Source organism: Rhinoderma darwinii, chromosome 1 (genome assembly GCF_050947455.1).
Source record: "Rhinoderma darwinii isolate aRhiDar2 chromosome 1, aRhiDar2.hap1, whole genome shotgun sequence".
Lineage (NCBI taxonomy): Eukaryota > Metazoa > Chordata > Amphibia > Anura > Rhinodermatidae > Rhinoderma > Rhinoderma darwinii.
Window position 1 is genome coordinate 411064339 of NC_134687.1, and position 21534 is coordinate 411085872.

General features: G+C 41.0%; 12 non-coding genes across 12 annotated transcripts; all 12 read right to left on the reverse strand.

Moving 5' to 3' along the window:
• TRNAL-UAG (transfer RNA leucine (anticodon UAG)) lies at positions 1-83 on the reverse strand. Its single transcript has one exon. It is a non-coding gene; the product is annotated as a tRNA-Leu (tRNA).
• A 1182-nt stretch (positions 84-1265) lies between these two features.
• TRNAL-UAG (transfer RNA leucine (anticodon UAG)) lies at positions 1266-1348 on the reverse strand. Its single transcript has one exon. It is a non-coding gene; the product is annotated as a tRNA-Leu (tRNA).
• A 1182-nt stretch (positions 1349-2530) lies between these two features.
• On the reverse strand, positions 2531-2613 carry TRNAL-UAG (transfer RNA leucine (anticodon UAG)). The gene has a single exon. It is a non-coding gene; the product is annotated as a tRNA-Leu (tRNA).
• A 1627-nt stretch (positions 2614-4240) lies between these two features.
• Positions 4241-4323, reverse strand: TRNAL-UAG (transfer RNA leucine (anticodon UAG)). Its single transcript has one exon. It is a non-coding gene; the product is annotated as a tRNA-Leu (tRNA).
• Positions 4324-5505: 1182 nt separating this feature from the next.
• TRNAL-UAG (transfer RNA leucine (anticodon UAG)) lies at positions 5506-5588 on the reverse strand. Its single transcript has one exon. It is a non-coding gene; the product is annotated as a tRNA-Leu (tRNA).
• A 1182-nt stretch (positions 5589-6770) lies between these two features.
• Positions 6771-6853, reverse strand: TRNAL-UAG (transfer RNA leucine (anticodon UAG)). Its single transcript has one exon. It is a non-coding gene; the product is annotated as a tRNA-Leu (tRNA).
• Positions 6854-8035: 1182 nt separating this feature from the next.
• On the reverse strand, positions 8036-8118 carry TRNAL-UAG (transfer RNA leucine (anticodon UAG)). Its single transcript has one exon. It is a non-coding gene; the product is annotated as a tRNA-Leu (tRNA).
• Positions 8119-9300: 1182 nt separating this feature from the next.
• On the reverse strand, positions 9301-9383 carry TRNAL-UAG (transfer RNA leucine (anticodon UAG)). The gene has a single exon. It is a non-coding gene; the product is annotated as a tRNA-Leu (tRNA).
• A 1182-nt stretch (positions 9384-10565) lies between these two features.
• Positions 10566-10648, reverse strand: TRNAL-UAG (transfer RNA leucine (anticodon UAG)). The gene has a single exon. It is a non-coding gene; the product is annotated as a tRNA-Leu (tRNA).
• A 1182-nt stretch (positions 10649-11830) lies between these two features.
• On the reverse strand, positions 11831-11913 carry TRNAL-UAG (transfer RNA leucine (anticodon UAG)). Its single transcript has one exon. It is a non-coding gene; the product is annotated as a tRNA-Leu (tRNA).
• Positions 11914-15778: 3865 nt separating this feature from the next.
• On the reverse strand, positions 15779-15861 carry TRNAL-UAG (transfer RNA leucine (anticodon UAG)). The gene has a single exon. It is a non-coding gene; the product is annotated as a tRNA-Leu (tRNA).
• Positions 15862-17043: 1182 nt separating this feature from the next.
• On the reverse strand, positions 17044-17126 carry TRNAL-UAG (transfer RNA leucine (anticodon UAG)). Its single transcript has one exon. It is a non-coding gene; the product is annotated as a tRNA-Leu (tRNA).
• Between the last annotated feature and the right edge of the window lie 4408 nt (positions 17127-21534).

Here is a 21534-nt window from a genome sequence, read left to right on the forward strand (position 1 = left end):
TGTCAGAAGTGAGATTTGAACCCACGCCTCCAGGGGAGACTGCGACCTAAACGCAGCGCCTTAGACCACTCGGCCATCCAGACTTACAGAAATGCTCTGCCTCTCCAGATTGGTAGCAAAAACAAACATGTTAAGAGTCGATTTTTTGGGGATGTTGAATTGAAAGATTAGAACTGTTTCTTGTCCATTTCCGTCTTGTATTTATTGGTTTATGATTACAGTGTTGCAAAAAGAAGTCCTTGAAGACCCTTTTACTTGCTTGATCTTGAAAATATAGAGAAATCCCCCTGGGAGGTACCCAGGAGTAAGGCAGTGGTGTAGGATTCTCTATAACATTCACTCAAGTAAGCAGAGGGATATGAATTGTTTTACATTGTTCACTTATATTTAGGGTCCTGTTAGAGATATGGGGATCATGAGAATTTAAAATTGGTAGAGAATATGATCAAGGTTAAAAAAGTTGGCAGAAAGGAGTGTTGTTAAAGTCGTGGTACTAAAAAAGGTATCTACTGCACCTGACTGTTGGGTGTGGAGCACTTCTCTTTATCAGAATTTAGATTAAGCCGCGTAACTGGTGTGTTCTGCAGGTGTTCGTCAGGGATGGGGTTTCTCTGACAGTTTTACAAGTGCTAGAATTAATTTGGCTCCAAACTCCCACTAATACAAAGCCACATGTATATAAGTGGCTCGGGCTGGTCTCTTGGAGCTATGGAGTGCACAGTAGTGGAGCTAGGCCATGTTCTGTAGCCAGCCCCAGGATGTGGCCCCGTGTCTCAAATATTGCCACAACTTACACGGTTGCAGTGGGTAAATGCTATTAGCAAAAGGACTCCTCTCATCGCCGTACTCAGCTGCATAGAAATTGGGCAACAGAATAGCTGCACTATCACTCAATAGTACTGAATGCAGAATTGTCCCAGGTCTGGTGTTGAGTCTGTAGAAGTCTTTACAGGGAGTTGGCGAGGATTTTACCAGGATAGCGGAGGAGCTCAAGGAAAATGCGTCATTACTTTATGAGTCTTAGACCTGACATTATATCATGCTAAGAAAATATGAGTGTTCAAAAGTGGGATTTAAATCCACAAATTCAAGAGAGTCCGGTCGGTCATCCTAACCTACACAAAAGTGCAATTTTTAAAGATTGGATGCCGAAACAGTTATCTGAAGAGTCTAATGTTTTGGGGCGTATACCGACATCATTTTTTTACTGATATTTCACCAACACTGACGGAATGACTGCGAAGAATGTTTAAGAAAAGTTGAGCTGTCAGAAGTGGGATTTGAACCCACGCCTCCAGGGGAGACTGCGACCTAAACGCAGCGCCTTAGACCACTCGACCACCCGGACTTACAAAAAATCTCTGCCTCTCCAGTTTGGTAGCAAAAACAAACATGTTAAGAGTCGATTTTTTGGGGATGTTGAATTGAAAGATTAGAACTGTTTCTTGTCCATTTCCGTCTTGTATTTATTGGTTTATGATTACAGTGTTGCAAAAAGAAGTCCTTGAAGACCCTTTTACTTGCTTGATCTTGAAAATATAGAGAAATCCCCCTGGGAGGTACCCAGGAGTAAGGCAGTGGTGTAGGATTCTCTATAACATTCACTCAAGTAAGCAGAGGGATATGAATTGTTTTACATTGTTCACTTATATTTAGGGTCCTGTTAGAGATATGGGGATCATGAGAATTTAGAGTTGGTAGAGAATATGATCAAGGTTAAAAAAGTTGGCAGAAAGGAGTGTTGTGAAAGTCGTGGTACTAAAAAAGGTATCTACTGCACCTGACTGTTGGGTGTGGAGCACTTCTCTTTATCAGAATTTAGATTAAGCCGCATAACTGGTGTGTTCTGCAGGTGTTCGTCAGGGATGGGGTTTCTCTGACAGTTTTACAAGTGCTAGAATTAATTTGGCTCCAAACTCCCACTAATACAAAGCCACATGTATATAAGTGGCTCGGGCTGGTCTCTTGGAGCTATGGAGTGCACAGTAGTGGAGTTAGGCCATGTTCTGTAGCCAGGCCCAGGATGTGGCCCCGTGTCTCAAATATTGCCACAACTTACACGGTTGCAGTGGGTAAATGCTATTAGCAAAAGGACTCCTCTCATCGCCGTACTCAGCTGCATAGAAATTGGGCAACGGAATAGCTGCACTATCACTCAATAGTACTGAATGCAGAATTGTCCCAGGTCTGGTGTTGAGTCTGTAGAAGTCTTTACAGGGAGTTGGCGAGGATTTTACCAGGATAGCGGAGGAGCTCAAGGAAAATGCGTCATTACTTTATGAGTCTTAGACCTGACATTATATCATGCTAAGAAAATTTGAGTGTTCAAAAGTGGGATTTAAATCCACAAATTCAAGAGAGACCGGTCGGTCATCCTAACCTACACAAAAGTGCAATTTTTAAAGATTGGATGCAGAAACAGTTATCTGAAGAGTCTAATGTTTTGGGGCGTATACCGACATCATTTTTTTACTGATATTTCACCAACACTGACGGAATGACTGCGAAGAATGTTTAAGAAAAGATGAGCTGTCAGAAGTGGGATTTGAACCCACGCCTCCAGGGGAGACTGCGACCTAAACGCAGCGCCTTAGACCACTCGGCCATCCTGACTTACAGAAAATCTCTGCCTCTCCAGTTTGGTAGCAAAAACAAACATGTTAAGAGTCGATTTTTTGGGGATGATGAATTGAAAGATTAGAACTGTTTCTTGTCCATTTCCGTCTTGTATTTATTGGTTTATGATTACAGTGTTGCAAAAAGAAGTCCTTGAAGACCCTTTTACTTGCTTGATCTTGAAAATATAGAGAAATCCCCCTGGGAGGTACCCAGCAGTAAGGCAGTGGTGTAGGATTCTCTATAACATTCACTCAAGTAAGCAGAGGGATATGAATTGTTTTACATTGTTCACTTATATTTAGGGTCCTGTTAGAGATATGGGGATCATGAGAATTTAGAGTTGGTAGAGAATATGATCAAGGTTAAAAAAGTTGGCAGAAAGGAGTGTTGTGAAAGTCGTGGTACTAAAAAAGGTATCTACTGCACCTGACTGTTGGGTGTGGAGCACTTCTCTTTATCAGAATTTAGATTAAGCCGCGTAACTGGTGTGTTCTGCAGGTGTTTGTCAGGGATGGGGTTTGTCTGACAGTTTTACAAGTGTTAGAATTAATTTGGCTCCAAACTCCCACTAATACAAAGCCACATGTATATAAGTGGCTCGGGCTGGTCTCTTGGAGCTATGGAGTGCACAGTAGTGGAGCTAGGCCATGTTCTGTAGCCAGGCCCAGGATGTGGCCCCGTGTCTCAAATATTGCCACAACTTACACGGTTGCAGTGGGTAAATGCTATTAGCAAAAGGATATTTAGGGTCCTGTTAGAGATATGGGGATCATGAGAATTTAGACTTGGTAGAGAATATGATCAAGGTTAAAAAAGTTGGCAGAAAGGAGTGTTGTGAAAGTCGTGGTACTAAAAAAGGTATCTACTGCACCTGACTGTTGGGTGTGGAGCACTTCTCTTTATCAGAATTTAGATTAAGCCGCGTAACTGGTGTGTTCTGCAGGTGTTCGTCAGGGATGGGGTTTCTCTGACAGTTTTACAAGTGCTAGAATTAATTTGGCTCCAAACTCCCACTAATACAAAGCCACATGTATATAAGTGGCTCTGGCTGGTCTCTTGGTGCTATGGAGTGCACAGTAGTGGAGCTAGGCCATGTTCTGTAGCCAGGCCCAGGATGTGGCCCCGTGTCTCAAATATTGCCACAACTTACACGGTTGCAGTGGGTAAATGCTATTAGCAAAAGGACTCCTCTCATCGCCGTACTCAGCTGCATAGATATTGGGCAACAGAATAGCTGCACTATCACTCAATAGTACTGAATGCAGAATTGTCCCAGGTCTGGTGTTGAGTCTGTAGAAGTCTTTACAGGGAGTTGGCGAGGATTTTACCAGGATAGCGGAGGAGCTCAAGGAAAATGCGTCATTACTTTATGAGTCTTAGACCTGACATTATATCATGCTAAGAAAATATGAGTGTTCAAAAGTGGGATTTAAATCCACGAATTCAAGAGAGACCGGTCGGTCATCCTAACCTACACAAAAGTGCAATTTTTAAAGATTGGATGCCGAAACAGTTAGCTGAAGAGTCTAATGTTTTGGGGCGTATACCGACATCATTTTTTTACTGATATTTCACCAACACTGACGGAATGACTGCGAAGAATGTTTAAGAAAAAATGAGCTGTCAGAAGTGGGATTTGAACCCACGCCTCCAGGGGAGACTGCAACCTAAACGCAGCGCCTTAGACCACTCGGCGATCCTGACTTCCAGAAAATCTCTGCCTCTCCAGTTTGGTAGCAAAAACAAACATGTTAAGAGTCGATTTTTTGGGGATGATGAATTGAAAGATTAGAACTGTTTCTTGTCCATTTCCGTCTTGTATTTATTGGGTTATGATTACAGTGTTGCAAAAAGAAGTCCTTGAAGACCCTTTTACTTGCTTGATCTTGAAAATATAGAGAAATCCCCCTGAGAGGTACCCAGGAGTAAGGCAGTGGTGTAGGATTCTCTATAACATTCACGCAAGTAAGCAGAGGGATATGAATTGTTTTACATTGTTCACTTATATTTAGGGTCCTGTTAGAGATATGGGGATCATGAGAATTTAGAGTTGGTAGAGAATATGATCAAGGTTAAAAAAGTTGGCAGAAAGGAGTGTTGTGAAAGTCGTGGTACTAAAAAAGGTATCTACTGCACCTGACTGTTGGGTGTGGAGCACTTCTCTTTATCAGAATTTAGATTAAGCCGCGTAACTGGTGTGTTCTGCAGGTGTTCGTCAGGGATGGGGTTTCTCTGACAGTTTTACAAGTGCTAGAATTAATTTGGCTCCAAACTCCCACTGATACAAAGCCACATGTATATAAGTGGCTCGGGCTGGTCTCTTGGTGCTATGGAGTGCACAGTAGTGGAGCTAGGCGATGTTCTGTAGCCAGGCCCAGGATGTGGCCCCGTGTCTCAAATATTGCCACAACTTACACGGTTGCAGTGGGTAAATGCTATTAGCAAAAGGACTCCTCTCATCGCCGTACTCAGCTGCATAGAAATTGGGCAACAGAATAGCTGCACTATCACTCAATAGTACTGAATGCAGAATTGTCCCAGGTCTGGTGTTGAGTCTGTAGAAGTCTTTACAGGGAGTTGGCGAGGATTTTACCAGGATAGCGGAGGAGCTCAAGGAAAATGCGTCATTACTTTATGAGTCTTAGACCTGACATTATATCATGCTAAGAAAATATGAGTGTTCAAAAGTGGGATTTAAATCCACAAATTCAAGAGAGACCGGTCGGTCATCCTAACCTACACAAAAGTGCAATTTTTAAAGATTGGATGCCGAAACAGTTATCTGAAGAGTCTAATGTTTTGGGGCGTATACCGACATCATTTTTTTACTGATATTTCACCAACACTGACGGAATGACTGCGAAGAATGTTTAAGAAAAGATGAGCTGTCAGAAGTGGGATTTGAACCCACGCCTCCAGGGGAGACTGCGACCTAAACGCAGCGCCTTAGACCACTCGGCCATCCTGACTTACAGAAAATCTCTGCCTCTCCAGTTTGGTAGCAAAAACAAACATGTTAAGAGTCGATTTCTTGGGGATGATGAATTGAAAGATTAGAACTGTTTCTTGTCCATTTCCGTCTTGTATTTATTGGTTTATGATTACAGTGTTGCAAAAAGAAGTCCTTGAAGACCCTTTTACTTGCTTGATCTTGAAAATATAGAGAAATCCCCCTGGGAGGTACCCAGGAGTAAGGCAGTGGTGTAGGATTCTCTATAACATTCACGCAAGTAAGCAGAGGGATATGAATTGTTTTACATTGTTCACTTATATTTAGGGTCCTGTTAGAGATATGGGGATCATGAGAATTTAGAGTTGGTAGAGAATATGATCAAGGTTAAAAAAGTTGGCAGAAAGGAGTGTTGTGAAAGTCGTGGTACTAAAAAAGGTATCTACTGCACCTGACTGTTGGGTGTGGAGCACTTCTCTTTATCAGAATTTAGATTAAGCCGCGTAACTGGTGTGTTCTGCAGGTGTTCGTCAGGGATGGGGTTTCTCTGACAGTTTTACAAGTGCTAGAATTAATTTGGCTCCAAACTCCCACTAATACAAAGCCACATGTATATAAGTGGCTCGGGCTGGTCTCTTGGTGCTATGGAGTGCACAGTAGTGGAGCTAGGCGATGTTCTGTAGCCAGGCCCAGGATGTGGCCCCGTGTCTCAAATATTGCCACAACTTACACGGTTGCAGTGGGTAAATGCTATTAGCAAAAGGACTCCTCTCATCGCCGTACTCAGCTGCATAGAAATTGGGCAACAGAATAGCTGCACTATCACTCAATAGTACTGAATGCAGAATTGTCCCAGGTCTGGTGTTGAGTCTGTAGAAGTCTTTACAGGGAGTTGGCGAGGATTTTACCAGGATAGCGGAGGAGCTCAAGGAAAATGCGTCATTACTTTATGAGTCTTAGACCTGACATTATATCATGCTAAGAAAATATGAGTGTTCAAAAGTGGGATTTAAATCCACAAATTCAAGAGAGACCGGTCGGTCATCCTAACCTACACAAAAGTGCAATTTTTAAAGATTGGATGCCGAAACAGTTATCTGAAGAGTCTAATGTTTTGGGGCGTATACCGACATCATTTTTTTACTGATATTTCACCAACACTGACGGAATGACTGCGAAGAATGTTTAAGAAAAGATGAGCTGTCAGAAGTGGGATTTGAACCCACGCCTCCAGGGGAGACTGCGACCTAAACGCAGCGCCTTAGACCACTCGGCCATCCTGACTTACAGAAAATCTCTGCCTCTCCAGTTTGGTAGCAAAAACAAACATGTTAAGAGTCGATTTCTTGGGGATGATGAATTGAAAGATTAGAACTGTTTCTTGTCCATTTCCGTCTTGTATTTATTGGTTTATGATTACAGTGTTGCAAAAAGAAGTCCTTGAAGACCCTTTTACTTGCTTGATCTTGAAAATATAGAGAAATCCCCCTGGGAGGTACCCAGGAGTAAGGCAGTGGTGTAGGATTCTCTATAACATTCACGCAAGTAAGCAGAGGGATATGAATTGTTTTACATTGTTCACTTATATTTAGGGTCCTGTTAGAGATATGGGGATCATGAGAATTTAGAGTTGGTAGAGAATATGATCAAGGTTAAAAAAGTTGGCAGAAAGGAGTGTTGTGAAAGTCGTGGTACTAAAAAAGGTATCTACTGCACCTGACTGTTGGGTGTGGAGCACTTCTCTTTATCAGAATTTAGATTAAGCCGCGTAACTGGTGTGTTCTGCAGGTGTTCGTCAGGGATGGGGTTTCTCTGACAGTTTTACAAGTGCTAGAATTAATTTGGCTCCAAACTCCCACTAATACAAAGCCACATGTATATAAGTGGCTCGGGCTGGTCTCTTGGTGCTATGGAGTGCACAGTAGTGGAGCTAGGCGATGTTCTGTAGCCAGGCCCAGGATGTGGCCCCGTGTCTCAAATATTGCCACAACTTACACGGTTGCAGTGGGTAAATGCTATTAGCAAAAGGACTCCTCTCATCGCCGTACTCAGCTGCATAGAAATTGGGCAACAGAATAGCTGCACTATCACTCAATAGTACTGAATGCAGAATTGTCCCAGGTCTGGTGTTGAGTCTGTAGAAGTCTTTACAGGGAGTTGGCGAGGATTTTACCAGGATAGCGGAGGAGCTCAAGGAAAATGCGTCATTACTTTATGAGTCTTAGACCTGACATTATATCATGCTAAGAAAATATGAGTGTTCAAAAGTGGGATTTAAATCCACAAATTCAAGAGAGACCGGTCGGTCATCCTAACCTACACAAAAGTGCAATTTTTAAAGATTGGATGCCGAAACAGTTATCTGAAGAGTCTAATGTTTTGGGGCGTATACCGACATCATTTTTTTACTGATATTTCACCAACACTGACGGAATGACTGCGAAGAATGTTTAAGAAAAGATGAGCTGTCAGAAGTGGGATTTGAACCCACGCCTCCAGGGGAGACTGCGACCTAAACGCAGCGCCTTAGACCACTCGGCCATCCTGACTTACAGAAAATCTCTGCCTCTCCAGTTTGGTAGCAAAAACAAACATGTTAAGAGTCGATTTCTTGGGGATGATGAATTGAAAGATTAGAACTGTTTCTTGTCCATTTCCGTCTTGTATTTATTGGTTTATGATTACAGTGTTGCAAAAAGAAGTCCTTGAAGACCCTTTTACTTGCTTGATCTTGAAAATATAGAGAAATCCCCCTGGGAGGTACCCAGGAGTAAGGCAGTGGTGTAGGATTCTCTATAACATTCACGCAAGTAAGCAGAGGGATATGAATTGTTTTACATTGTTCACTTATATTTAGGGTCCTGTTAGAGATATGGGGATCATGAGAATTTAGAGTTGGTAGAGAATATGATCAAGGTTAAAAAAGTTGGCAGAAAGGAGTGTTGTGAAAGTCGTGGTACTAAAAAAGGTATCTACTGCACCTGACTGTTGGGTGTGGAGCACTTCTCTTTATCAGAATTTAGATTAAGCCGCGTAACTGGTGTGTTCTGCAGGTGTTCGTCAGGGATGGGGTTTCTCTGACAGTTTTACAAGTGCTAGAATTAATTTGGCTCCAAACTCCCACTAATACAAAGCCACATGTATATAAGTGGCTCGGGCTGGTCTCTTGGTGCTATGGAGTGCACAGTAGTGGAGCTAGGCCATGTTCTGTAGCCAGGCCCAGGATGTGGCCCCGTGTCTCAAATATTGCCACAACTTACACGGTTGCAGTGGGTAAATGCTATTAGCAAAAGGACTCCTCTCATCGCCGTACTCAGCTGCATAGAAATTGGGCAACAGAATAGCTGCACTATCACTCAATTGTACTGAATGCAGAATTGTCCCAGGTCTGGTGTTGAGTCTGTAGAAGTCTTTACAGGGAGTTGGCGAGGATTTTACCAGGATAGCGGAGGAGCTCAAGGAAAATGCGTCATTACTTTATGAGTCTTAGACCTGACATTATATCATGCTAAGAAAATATGAGTGTTCAAAAGTGGGATTTAAATCCACAAATTCAAGAGAGACCGGTCGGTCATCCTAACCTACACAAAAGTGTAATTTTTAAAGATTGGATGCCGAAACAGTTATCTGAAGAGTCTAATGTTTTGGGGCGTATACCGACATCATTTTTTTACTGATATTTCACCAACACTGACGGAATGACTGCGAAGAATGTTTAAGAAAAGATGAGCTGTCAGAAGTGGGATTTGAACCCACGCCTCCAGTGGAGACTGCGACCTAAACGCAGCGCCTTAGACCACTCGGCCATCCTGACTTACAGAAAATTTCTGCCTCTCCAGTTTGGTAGCAAAAACAAACATGTTAAGAGTCGATTTTTTGGGGATGATGAATTGAAAGATTAGAACTGTTTCTTGTCCATTTCCGTCTTGTATTTATTGGTTTATGATTACAGTGTTGCAAAAAGAAGTCCTTGAAGACCCTTTTACTTGCTTGATCTTGAAAATATAGAGAAATCCCCCTGGGAGGTACCCAGGAGTAAGGCAGTGGTGTAGGATTCTCTATAACATTCACTCAAGTAAGCAGAGGGATATGAATTGTTTTACATTGTTCACTTATATTTAGGGTCCTGTTAGAGATATGGGGATCATGAGAATTTAGAGTTGGTAGAGAATATGATCAAGGTTAAAAAAGTTGGCAGAAAGGAGTGTTGTGAAAGTCGTGGTACTAAAAAAGGTATCTACTGCACCTGACTGTTGGGTGTGGAGCACTTCTCTTTATCAGAATTTAGATTAAGCCGCGTAACTGGTGTGTTCTGCAGGTGTTCGTCAGGGATGGGGTTTCTCTGACAGTTTTACAAGTGCTAGAATTAATTTGGCTCCAAACTCCCACTAATACAAAGCCACATGTATATAAGTGGCTCGGGCTGGTCTCTTGGAGCTATGGAGTGCACAGTAGTGGAGTTAGGCCATGTTCTGTAGCCAGGCCCAGGATGTGGCCCCGTGTCTCAAATATTGCCACCACTTACACGGTTGCAGTGGGTAAATGCTATTAGCAAAAGGACTCCTCTCATCGCCGTACTCAGCTGCATAGAAATTGGGCAACAGAATAGCTGCACTATCACTCAATAGTACTGAATGCAGAATTGTCCCAGGTCTGGTGTTGAGTCTGTAGAAGTCTTTACAGGGAGTTGGCGAGGATTTTACCAGGATAGCGGAGGAGCTCAAGGAAAATGCGTCATTACTTTATGAGTCTTAGACCTGACATTATATCATGCTAAGAAAATATGAGTGTTCAAAAGTGGGATTTAAATCCACGAATTCAAGAGAGACCGGTCGGTCATCCTAACCTACACAAAAGTGCAATTTTTAAAGATTGTATGCTGAAACAGTTATCTGAAGAGTCTAATGTTTTGGGGCGTATACCGACATCATTTTTTTACTGATATTTCACCAACACTGACGGAATGACTGCGAAGAATGTTTAAGAAAAGATGAGCTGTCAGAAGTGGGATTTGAACCCACGCCTCCAGGGGAGACTGCGACCTAAACGCAGCGCCTTAGACCACTCGGCCATCCTGACTTACAGAAAATCTCTGCCTCTCCAGTTTGGTAGCAAAAACAAACATGTTAAGAGTCGATTTTTTGGGGATGATGAATTGAAAGATTAGAACTGTTTCTTGTCCATTTCCGTCTTGTATTTATTGGTTTATGATTACAGTGTTGCAAAAAGAAGTCCTTGAAGACCCTTTTACTTGCTTGATCTTGAAAATATAGAGAAATCCCCCTGGGAGGTACCCAGGAGTAAGGCAGTGGTGTAGGATTCTCTATAACATTCACTCAAGTAAGCAGAGGGATATGAATTGTTTTACATTGTTCACTTATATTTAGGGTCCTGTTAGAGATATGGGGATCATGAGAATTTAGAGTTGGTAGAGAATATGATCAAGGTTAAAAAAGTTGGCAGAAAGGAGTGTTGTGAAAGTCGTGGTACTAAAAAAGGTATCTACTGCACCTGACTGTTGGGTGTGGAGCACTTCTCTTTATCAGAATTTAGATTAAGCCGCGTAACTGGTGTGTTCTGCAGGTGTTCGTCAGGGATGGGGTTTCTCTGACAGTTTTACAAGTGCTAGAATTAATTTGGCTCCAAACTCCCACTAATACAAAGCCACATGTATATAAGTGGCTCGGGCTGGTCTCTTGGAGCTATGGAGTGCACAGTAGTGGAGTTAGGCCATGTTCTGTAGCCAGGCCCAGGATGTGGCCCCGTGTCTCAAATATTGCCACAACTTACACGGTTGCAGTGGGTAAATGCTATTAGCAAAAGGACTCCTCTCATCGCCGTACTCAGCTGCATAGAAATTGGGCAACAGAATAGCTGCACTATCACTCAATAGTACTGAATGCAGAATTGTCCCAGGTCTGGTGTTGAGTCTGTAGAAGTCTTTACAGGGAGTTGGCGAGGATTTTACCAGGATAGCGGAGGAGCTCAAGGAAAATGCGTCATTGCTTTATGAGTCTTAGACCTGACATTATATCATGCTAAGAAAATATGAGTGTTCAAAAGTGGGATTTTAATCCACGAATTCAAGAGAGACCGGTCGGTCATCCTAACCTACACAAAAGTGCAATTTTTAAAGATTGGATGCTGAAACAGTTATCTGAAGAGTCTAATGTTTTGGGGCGTATACCGACATCATTTTTTTACTGATATTTCACCAACACTGACGGAATGACTGCAAAGAATGTTTAAGAAAAGATGAGCTGTCAGAAGTGGGATTTGAACCCACGCCTCCAGGGGAGACTGCGACCTAAACGCAGCGCCTTAGACCACTCGGCCATCCTGACTTACAGAAAATCTCTGCCTCTCCAGTTTGGTAGCAAAAACAAACATGTTAAGAGTCGATTTTTTGGGGATGATGAATTGAAAGATTAGAACTGTTTCTTGTCCATTTCCGTCTTGTATTTATTGGTTTATGATTACAGTGTTGCAAAAAGAAGTCCTTGAAGACCCTTTTACTTGCTTGATCTTGAAAATATAGAGAAATCCCCCTGGGAGGTACCCAGGAGTAAGGCAGTGGTGTAGGATTCTCTATAACATTCACTCAAGTAAGCAGAGGGATATGAATTGTTTTACATTGTTCACTTATATTTAGGGTCCTGTTAGAGATATGGGGATCATGAGAATTTAGAGTTGGTAGAGAATATGATCAAGGTTAAAAAAGTTGGCAGAAAGGAGCGTTGTGAAAGTCGTGGTACTAAAAAAGGTATCTACTGCACCTGACTGTTGGGTGTGGAGCACTTCTCTTTATCAGAATTTAGATTAAGCCGCGTAACTGGTGTGTTCTGCAGGTGTTCGTCAGGGATGGGGTTTCTCTGACAGTTTTACAAGTGCTAGAATTAATTTGGCTCCAAACTCCCACTAATACAAAGCCACATGTATATAAGTGGCTCGGGCTGGTCTCTTGGAGCTATGGAGTGCACAGTAGTGGAGCTAGGCCATGTTCTGTAGCCAGGCCCAGGATGTGGCCCCGTGTCTCAAATATTGCCACAACTTACACGGTTGCAGTGGGTAAATGCTATTAGCAAAAGGACTCCTCTCATCGCCGTACTCAGCTGCATAGAAATTGGGCAACAGAATAGCTGCACTATCACTCAATAGTACTGAATGCAGAATTGTCCCAGGTCTGGTGTTGAGTCTGTAGAAGTCTTTACAGGGAGTTGGCGAGGATTTTACCAGGATAGCGGAGGAGCTCAAGGAAAATGCGTCATTACTTTATGAGTCTTAGACCTGACATTATATCATGCTAAGAAAATATGAGTGTTCAAAAGTGGGATTTAAATCCACAAATTCAAGAGAGACCGGTCGGTCATCCTAACCTACACAAAAGTGCAATTTTTAAAGATTGGATGCCGAAACAGTTACATAGTTACATAGTTACATAGTTAGTACGGCTGAAAAAAGACACATGTCCATCAAGTTCAACCAAGGGAAGGGAAAAGGGAAGGAAAAATTTCTACACATAGGAGCTAATATTTTTTTGTTCTAGGAAATTATCTAACCCTTTTTTAAAGCCATCTACTGTCCCTGCTGTGACCAGCTCCTGCGGTAGACTATTCCATAGATTCACAGTTCTCACTGTAAAGAAGCCTTGTCGCCTCTGCAGCTTGAACCTTTTTTTCTCCAGACGGAGGGAGTGCCCCCTTGTTTTTTGAGGGGGTTTTACAAGGAACAGGATTTGACCATATTTTTTGTATGTGCCATTAATATATTTATATAAGTTAATCATGTCCCCCCTTAGTCGTCTTTTTTCAAGGCTAAATAGGTTTAATTCTTTCAATCTTTCCTCATAACTTAAATTCTCCATGCCCCTAATTAGCTTCGTTGCTCTTCTTTGTATTTTTTCCAACTCCAGGGCATCCTTTCTATGAACTGGAGCCCAGAACTGGACTGCATATTCTAGATGAGGCCTCACTAATGCTTTGTAAAGTGGTAATATTACATCCCTGTCCCGCGAGTCCATGCCTCTTTTAATACACGACAATATCCTGCTGGCCTTTGAAGCAGCTGATTGACACTGCATGCTGTTATTGAGTTTATGATTTACAAGTACACCCAGATCCTTCTCAACAAGTGAATCCGCCAGTGTAGCTCCCCCTAGGACATATGATGCATGCAGGTTGTTGGTACCCAGATGCATAACTTTACATTTATCTACATTAAACTTCATCTGCCAAGTGGACGCCCAAACACTTAGTTTGTTTAAATCTGCCTGTAATTCATGAACATCTTCCATAGTCTGAACTATATTGCATAGCTTGGTGTCATCTGCAAAAATAGAAATAGTGCTATTAATCCCATCCTCTATATCATTAATAAATAAGTTGAATAGTAGGGGTCCCAGCACTGAACCCTGGGGTACACCACTTATAACCGGTGACCATTCAGAGTAGGAATCATTGACCACAACTCTCTGGATACGGTCCTTGAGCCAATTCTCAATCCAATTACAAACTATATTTTCTAAACCTATAGTCCGTAATTTACCCATTAGGCGTCTATGGGGGACAGTGTCAAATGCCTTTGCAAAGTCCAAAAACACTAAATCCACAGCGGCCCCTCTGTCTAGACTTCTGCTCACCTCTTCATAAAAACAGATTAGGTTAGTTTGACAACTTCTGTCCTTAGTAAAACCGTGCTGGCTGTCACTTATAATGCTATTTATTGTCACATAATCCTGTATATAGTCCCTCAATAGCCCCTCAAACATTTTCCCCACGATGGATGTTAAGCTTACTGGTCTATAATTACCCGGGGAAGACATAGAGCCCTTTTTGAAAATAGGCACCACATTTGCCCTGCGCCAGTCCCTTGGCACTATACCAGTCACTAGAGATTCTCTGAATATTATGAAAAGGGGGACAGAAATAACTGGACTAAGCTCTTTAAGAACTCTAGGGTGTAACCCATCTGGTCCCGGGGCCTTGTGCACATTTATTTTATTTAATTTAGCTTGGACCATCTCTACATTCATCCAATTCAGTATATCAACTGGCACCGGCACCGGCTACATCAGCTGCTCCTTCTTCAGTTGTATATACAGAGCTAAAGAACCCATTTAGTAACTCTGCCTTCTCTTGATCCCCTGTGATCAACTCCCCATTACCATTATCTAGGGGTCCCACATGTTCAGACCTGGGCTTTTTTGCATTTATATGCTTGAAGAATTTTTTGGGATTTGTTTTACTATCCTTGGCCACCTGCCTTTCATTTTGTATTTTTGCTAATTTTATTACATTTTTACAGATTTTATTAAGCTCCTTATATTTTACAAAGGCTACAGCTGTACCCTCAGATTTGTATTTTTTAAATGCCCTTTTTTTGTCACGTATTGCCCCTTTCACAGAATGTGTAAGCCATGTGGGGTTTAATTTGAGTCGTTTATACTTGTTACCTGTAGGAATAAATTTTGCACTATAATAACTCAAAGTAGATTTGAAAATCTCCCATTTATCATTTGTTCCATTATTTGACATTAGTTCTTCCCAGTCTATATCCTGAATTGCAGCCCTCATCCTGGGGAAATTGGCTTTCTTAAAATTAAATGTTTTTGCCCTCCCAGCCTGTGTTTGTTTTTTACAGTATAGGTAAAATGTAACTATATTATGATCACTGTTACCGAGGTTTTCACGAACATTGACATTCCCAATAAAGATCTGCATTATTAGAAATGACCAGATCCAACAGAGCTTCACCTCTAGTCGGGTCTTCCACAAACTGGCCCATAAAATTTTCCTGCAACAGGTTGAGGAAATGTCTCCCCTTTGCAGTTGAAGCCGAACCATGACACCAATTAATATCCCGGAAATTAAAATCTCCCATTATCACTACAGTACCCGCCTGTGCAGCCCGCTCCATCTGTTTATATAGCTGAACTTCCATCTCCTCAGTTATATTGGGGGGTCTATAGATTACACCAAAAGTAATTTTTTCAGTGTTTACCTCCCTTTCTAGTTCCACCCACAAGGTTTCAACCTCCTCACAGTATTCACCCACTATTGTCTCTTTCACACTCGCCTTCATATCATTTCTCACATACAGACATATCTGAAGAGTCTAATGTTTTGGGGCGTATACCGACATCATTTTTTTTACTGATATTTCACCAACACTGACGGAATGACTGCGAAGAATGTTTAAGAAAAGATGAGCTGTCAGAAGTGGGATTTGAACCCACGCCTCCAGGGGAGACTGCGACCTAAACGCAGCACCTTAGACCACTCGGCCATCCTGACTTACAGAAAATCTCTGCCTCTCCAGTTTGGTAGCAAAAACAAACATGTTAAGAGTCGATTTTTTGGGGATGATGAATTGAAAGATTAGAACTGTTTCTTGTCCATTTCCGTCTTGTATTTATTGGTTTATGATTACAGTGTTGCAAAAAGAAGTCCTTGAAGACCCTTTTACTTGCTTGATCTTGAAAATATAGAGAAATCCCCCTGGGAGGTACCCAGGAGTAAGGCAGTGGTGTAGGATTCTCTATAACATTCATTCAAGTAAGCAGAGGGATATGAATTGTTTTACATTGTTCACTTATATTTAGGGTCCTGTTAGAGATATGGGGATCATGAGAATTTAGAGTTGGTAGAGAATATGATCAAGGTTAAAAAAGTTGGCAGAAAGGAGTGTTGTGAAAGTCGTGGTACTAAAAAAGGTATCTACTGCACCTGACTGTTGGGTGTGGAGCACTTCTCTTTATCAGAATTTAGATTAAGCCGCGTAACTGGTGTGTTCTGCAGGTGTTCGTCAGGGATGGGGTTTCTCTGACAGTTTTACAAGTGCTAGAATTAATTTGGCTCCAAACTCCCACTTATACAAAGCCACATGTATATAAGTTGCTCGGGCTGGTCTCTTGGAGCTATGGAGTGCACAGTAGTGGAGTTAGGCCATGTTCTGTAGCCAGGCCCAGGATGTGGCCCCGTGTCTCAAATATTGCCACAACTTACACGGTTGCAGTGGGTAAATGCTATTAGCAAAAGGACTCCTCTCATCGCCGTACTCAGCTGCATAGAAATTGGGCAACAGAATAGCTGCACTATCACTCAATAGTACTGAATGCAGAATTGTCCCAGGTCTGGTGTTGAGTCTGTAGAAGTCTTTACAGGGAGTTGGCGAGGATTTTACCAGGATAGCGGAGGAGCTCAAGGAAAATGCGTCATTACTTTATGAGTCTTAGACCTGACATTATATCATGCTAAGAAAATATGAGTGTTCAAAAGTGGGATTTAAATCCACGAATTCAAGAGAGACCGGTCGGTCATCCTAACCTACACAAAAGTGCAATTTTTAAAGATTGGATGCCGAAACAGTTATCTGAAGAGTCTAATGTTTTGGGGCGTATACCGACATCATTTTTTTACTGATATTTCACCAACACTGACGGAATGACTGCGAAGAATGTTTAAGAAAAGATGAGCTGTCAGAAGTGGGATTTGAACCCACGCCTCCAGGGGAGACTGCGACCTAAACGCAGCGCCTTAGACCACTCGGCGATCCTGACTTACAGAAAATCTCTGCCTCTCCAGTTTGGTAGCAAAAACAAACATGTTAAGAGTCGATTTTTTGGGGATGATGAATTGAAAGATTAGAACTGTTTCTTGTCCATTTCCGTCTTGTATTTATTGGTTTATGATTACAGTGTTGCAAAAAGAAGTCCTTGAAGACCCTTTTACTTGCTTGATCTTGAAAATATAGAGAAATCCCCCTGGGAGGTACCCAGGAGTAAGGCAGTGGTGTAGGATTCTCTATAACATTCACGCAAGTAAGCAGAGGGATATGAATTGTTTTACATTGTTCACTTATATTTAGGGTCCTGTTAGAGATATGGGGATCATGAGAATTTAGAGTTGGTAGAGAATATGATCAAGGTTAAAAAAGTTGGCAGAAAGGAGTGTTGTGAAAGTCGTGGTACTAAAAAAGGTATCTACTGCACCTGACTGTTGGGTGTGGAGCACTTCTCTTTATCAGAATTTAGATTAAGCCGCGTAACTGGTGTGTTCTGCAGGTGTTCGTCAGGGATGGGGTTTCTCTGACAGTTTTACAAGTGCTAGAATTAATTTGGCTCCAAACTCCCACTAATACAAAGCCACATGTATATAAGTTGCTCGGGCTGGTCTCTTGGTGCTATGGAGTGCACAGTAGTGGAGCTAGGCGATGTTCTGTAGCCAGGCCCAGGATGTGGCCCCGTGTCTCAAATATTGCCACAACTTACACGGTTGCAGTGGGTAAATGCTATTAGCAAAAGGACTCCTCTCATCGCCGTACTCAGCTGCATAGAAATTGGGCAACAGAATAGCTGCACTATCACTCAATAGTACTGAATGCAGAATTGTCCCAGGTCTGGTGTTGAGTCTGTAGAAGTCTTTACAGGGAGTTGGTGAGGATTTTACCAGGATAGCGGAGGAGCTCAAGGAAAATGCGTCATTACTTTATGAGTCTTAGACCTGACATTATATCATGCTAAGAAAATATGAGTGTTCAAAAGTGGGATTTAAATCCACAAATTCAAGAGAGACCGGTCGGTCATCCTAACCTACACAAAAGTGCAATTTTTAAAGATTGGATGCCGAAACAGTTATCTGAAGAGTCTAATGTTTTGGGGCGTATACCGACATCATTTTTTTTACTAATTTTTCACCAATATAAACCTATAGAATATAGGGCACAACTAACACAAGTAAATTGAAAGATGTATAAATTTTATTAGATATTACAACATTAAAAAATTACAACATTAAAAAATGAGTCATACTGAGCATGAAACACAAGAGACGTCTGACACATGCAGAGAACATACAAAAAAAACTATATTAAATGACACTGTCACGGGTGACGGTATATATCTCTATCCATAGGTGATGTAAGCCTTGTACCAGATAGTTAAAGCTTCTGTGTGTTTAACATCTACTTAGACCAAGTGGACACATTTATGTATGCAGTTGAAAGGAGCTAGAGTATGAAACATATGTGCCCAGTGCACAGATATGTCAGCAAAAACTGCAAGCTTTAAGCTATGGTCTGGTAAGAGTAACACAGCATGTCTGCAATGGTGGTAAAGGTAGTTAAATTATCCAGATGGGGGGGGGAGAGAAGATATATAACATACCCATTTGTAGTCCTCTGCATGGAGAGAACGTCAGTCCCGACGCGCGTTTTGGCGGAATGCCTTCGTCCGGGGGTGCCGTCTCTCCAGCAGGAACCTCCCTCTTTAAAAACATATGGCCGTCCAATCATGTCAGCAGTTGAGGATCACATGGGGCAGTGAAAGTGTATACACTGGCGTCATGCATCGGGAGCAGGAAGACTCGTAGCAATCCCCCGAACGCGCGTCATCAAGGGGGCGTGGATCAACGGCGACTGACGCCGCAGATACACGCCCACCCAGATGCAGACGCCCGAGTCAGAGGGAAGCCGAGAAAACCCTCCCGGCGCAAGCGCACAAGCACCTACTGCTGTAGAAGAATGTCTCCCATGAGATATACGCAGTGCAGGATCGGACAGCAAATTTGAAGTTTGAAGGGCATAAAAATACAGTGTTAAACGATAATGACCATATATTCCATCAGGTGCAGCAGCTATAAGCATATTTGACAAACTGCAGAACAGCATGAAATCCAATCAGGAACAATGTACATAGGACCCAACGACACATTTAAAGATGTTACTAGAAATATGTCAAATTGCACCACGCATAAAAAGACAAATATAAAATGTTGGAAATAAAACATGTATCTCAAACATAACCATTATAATACAAATAACAGCAGTATCCATGAGTCAAACTTGTATGACAGTACATCCAAACAATTATAAATGGATAAAACTGCATATACAGTGGTCTTTATATATATATAAGACAAAAAAACACATATTAAAACAAAAATATATATAATACATATAAATATCATATTGAAAAAAATATATATATATAGATACAATATCTGTGTAAAATAGAATTTGATAATGCATGTAAAGCATAATGGAAAAATGATAAATAATAAATAATGCATAATAGTAAAAAATAATGGTGAAGATTATATATACACATATATGTAATAAAAAATTATATACATAACAAATATATAATGTGAAATACATCAATTTAATAATTGTGAACCAAACCAATAATAAAAGTGATGGAACAATACAATGTGTGTAATATAAAACAAATATGTTGCGTGTGTATATAGTCTATATTTATAAGGGTAATAGTAAATTACGTATAATGCTATATAGGGAAAAAAACGTACTAGGTGTTGTAAAGCACGATGTTAGGATTTTTATATGTGAACGAAACTAAGTGAGAAAGTGCATGCGTGTGAATGTTGATAAACAATTACACATAATACATAAAAATAATAAATGTAAAAATAAAAATAATAGATATAAACCGTGGTAGTAAATGGTAGAAAAAATATATATATATATATATATATATGTAATACATATATAGGTATAATAGTAAAGAGATCTAAATAAATGTAATTTAATAATTACTGATTGATGGGTAATAGGTAAGTGGTGTAGAAGATGTGTACAAATATGAATATAATATTGTGTATAGGAATATATATGAATATGTATTAATTCAATGTACATCAAACACAAGTAACCCAATGAATATAGTGTGAAAAATAATAAAACAAAGAAAAGAAAAAAATGACAAAATGTGTATATTGTAAATATTTATAAACGAAGTGGACACAGTAAATATGAAATAAAAAGATGAATAATGGTGATAAATAATGAATAATAAATAAGTAAATATGCAAAATATGTATGATAATAAATAATACATATGTAAATATATATATATATATTGGACTACAAAAGGGTCGTAGTAGCAATCATTGGGCAGGAAAAATGACTAGCGTTCTTTGTTGGTATAAATGGATATTCATCGCACTGTATTCATGACCTCTCATTCTTCAAATTATAACAGGTCATAGTAGGTTCTATAATGAAAGGGGAAGTAATTAGACACATAAAAACTGAAACATATTTTAAAATAACCCACTGAAGGTCAATGGTCAAAGGAATGGGGTGAAATTGAGGTTCTCATTGAGCCCAAAAGGAGACATAGTCCTCAGAGTCCAGATCCACTTAGATTCACACCTTGCCAATCTTTTGGATATGTCACCCCCTCTAATATGTTTTTCAATGCAGTCGATTCCTCTCACTCTCAGTTTTGTCGAATCGCATGCATGATGTGCCTTGAAATGTCGGGCGACAGGTTTCAAGGTTTCAGGGTTCTCAGACATTTCAGCCAACGTGATATCACGGATGTGTTCCCTAACTCGAATTTTCAATTCACGTGTAGTAAGTCCAACATATATCTTAGGGCAGGGGCAGGTGGCATAATAGACCACGGCCTTGGTTGAACAGGTAACAGAATGGGTGATAGTGAATATATGTTTGCCCGTTGAATCGACAAACGTTGTCGCCTTTTCAATATTAGGACACGCTACACAATGTCCGCATGTCTTACAGCCCCATTTAGGGCCTTTAGTCCCAAAGGGAAATCTTTGCCTATTTAGTTGGTAATGACTGCGGACAAGGTGATCTTTAAGATTTTTTGAGCGTCGTGCCGAGATGGTTGGATATCTAGAAATGTATTTCTCAATTGTTGGATCGGTGAGCAATATGGGCCAGAACTGCTTAAGTATATCTTTCATTTGAGGCCATCTTGAATGATACTCTGTGGTGAATCTTACCTGTGTCTCTAATTTGTTTTTTAGTTTAGGGAATAGCAGCTCGTCTCTTGATGTATTTTTCGCACGGTGATATGCCTTTTTAATCGAGCGTTTACTATATCCCCGGGCAAGGAAGCGGTTAGTGAGGTCATAGGCCTGTTTCTCAAATGCATCAGTAGAAGAACAGATCCTTCGAATCCTTAGGAATTGGCCGAT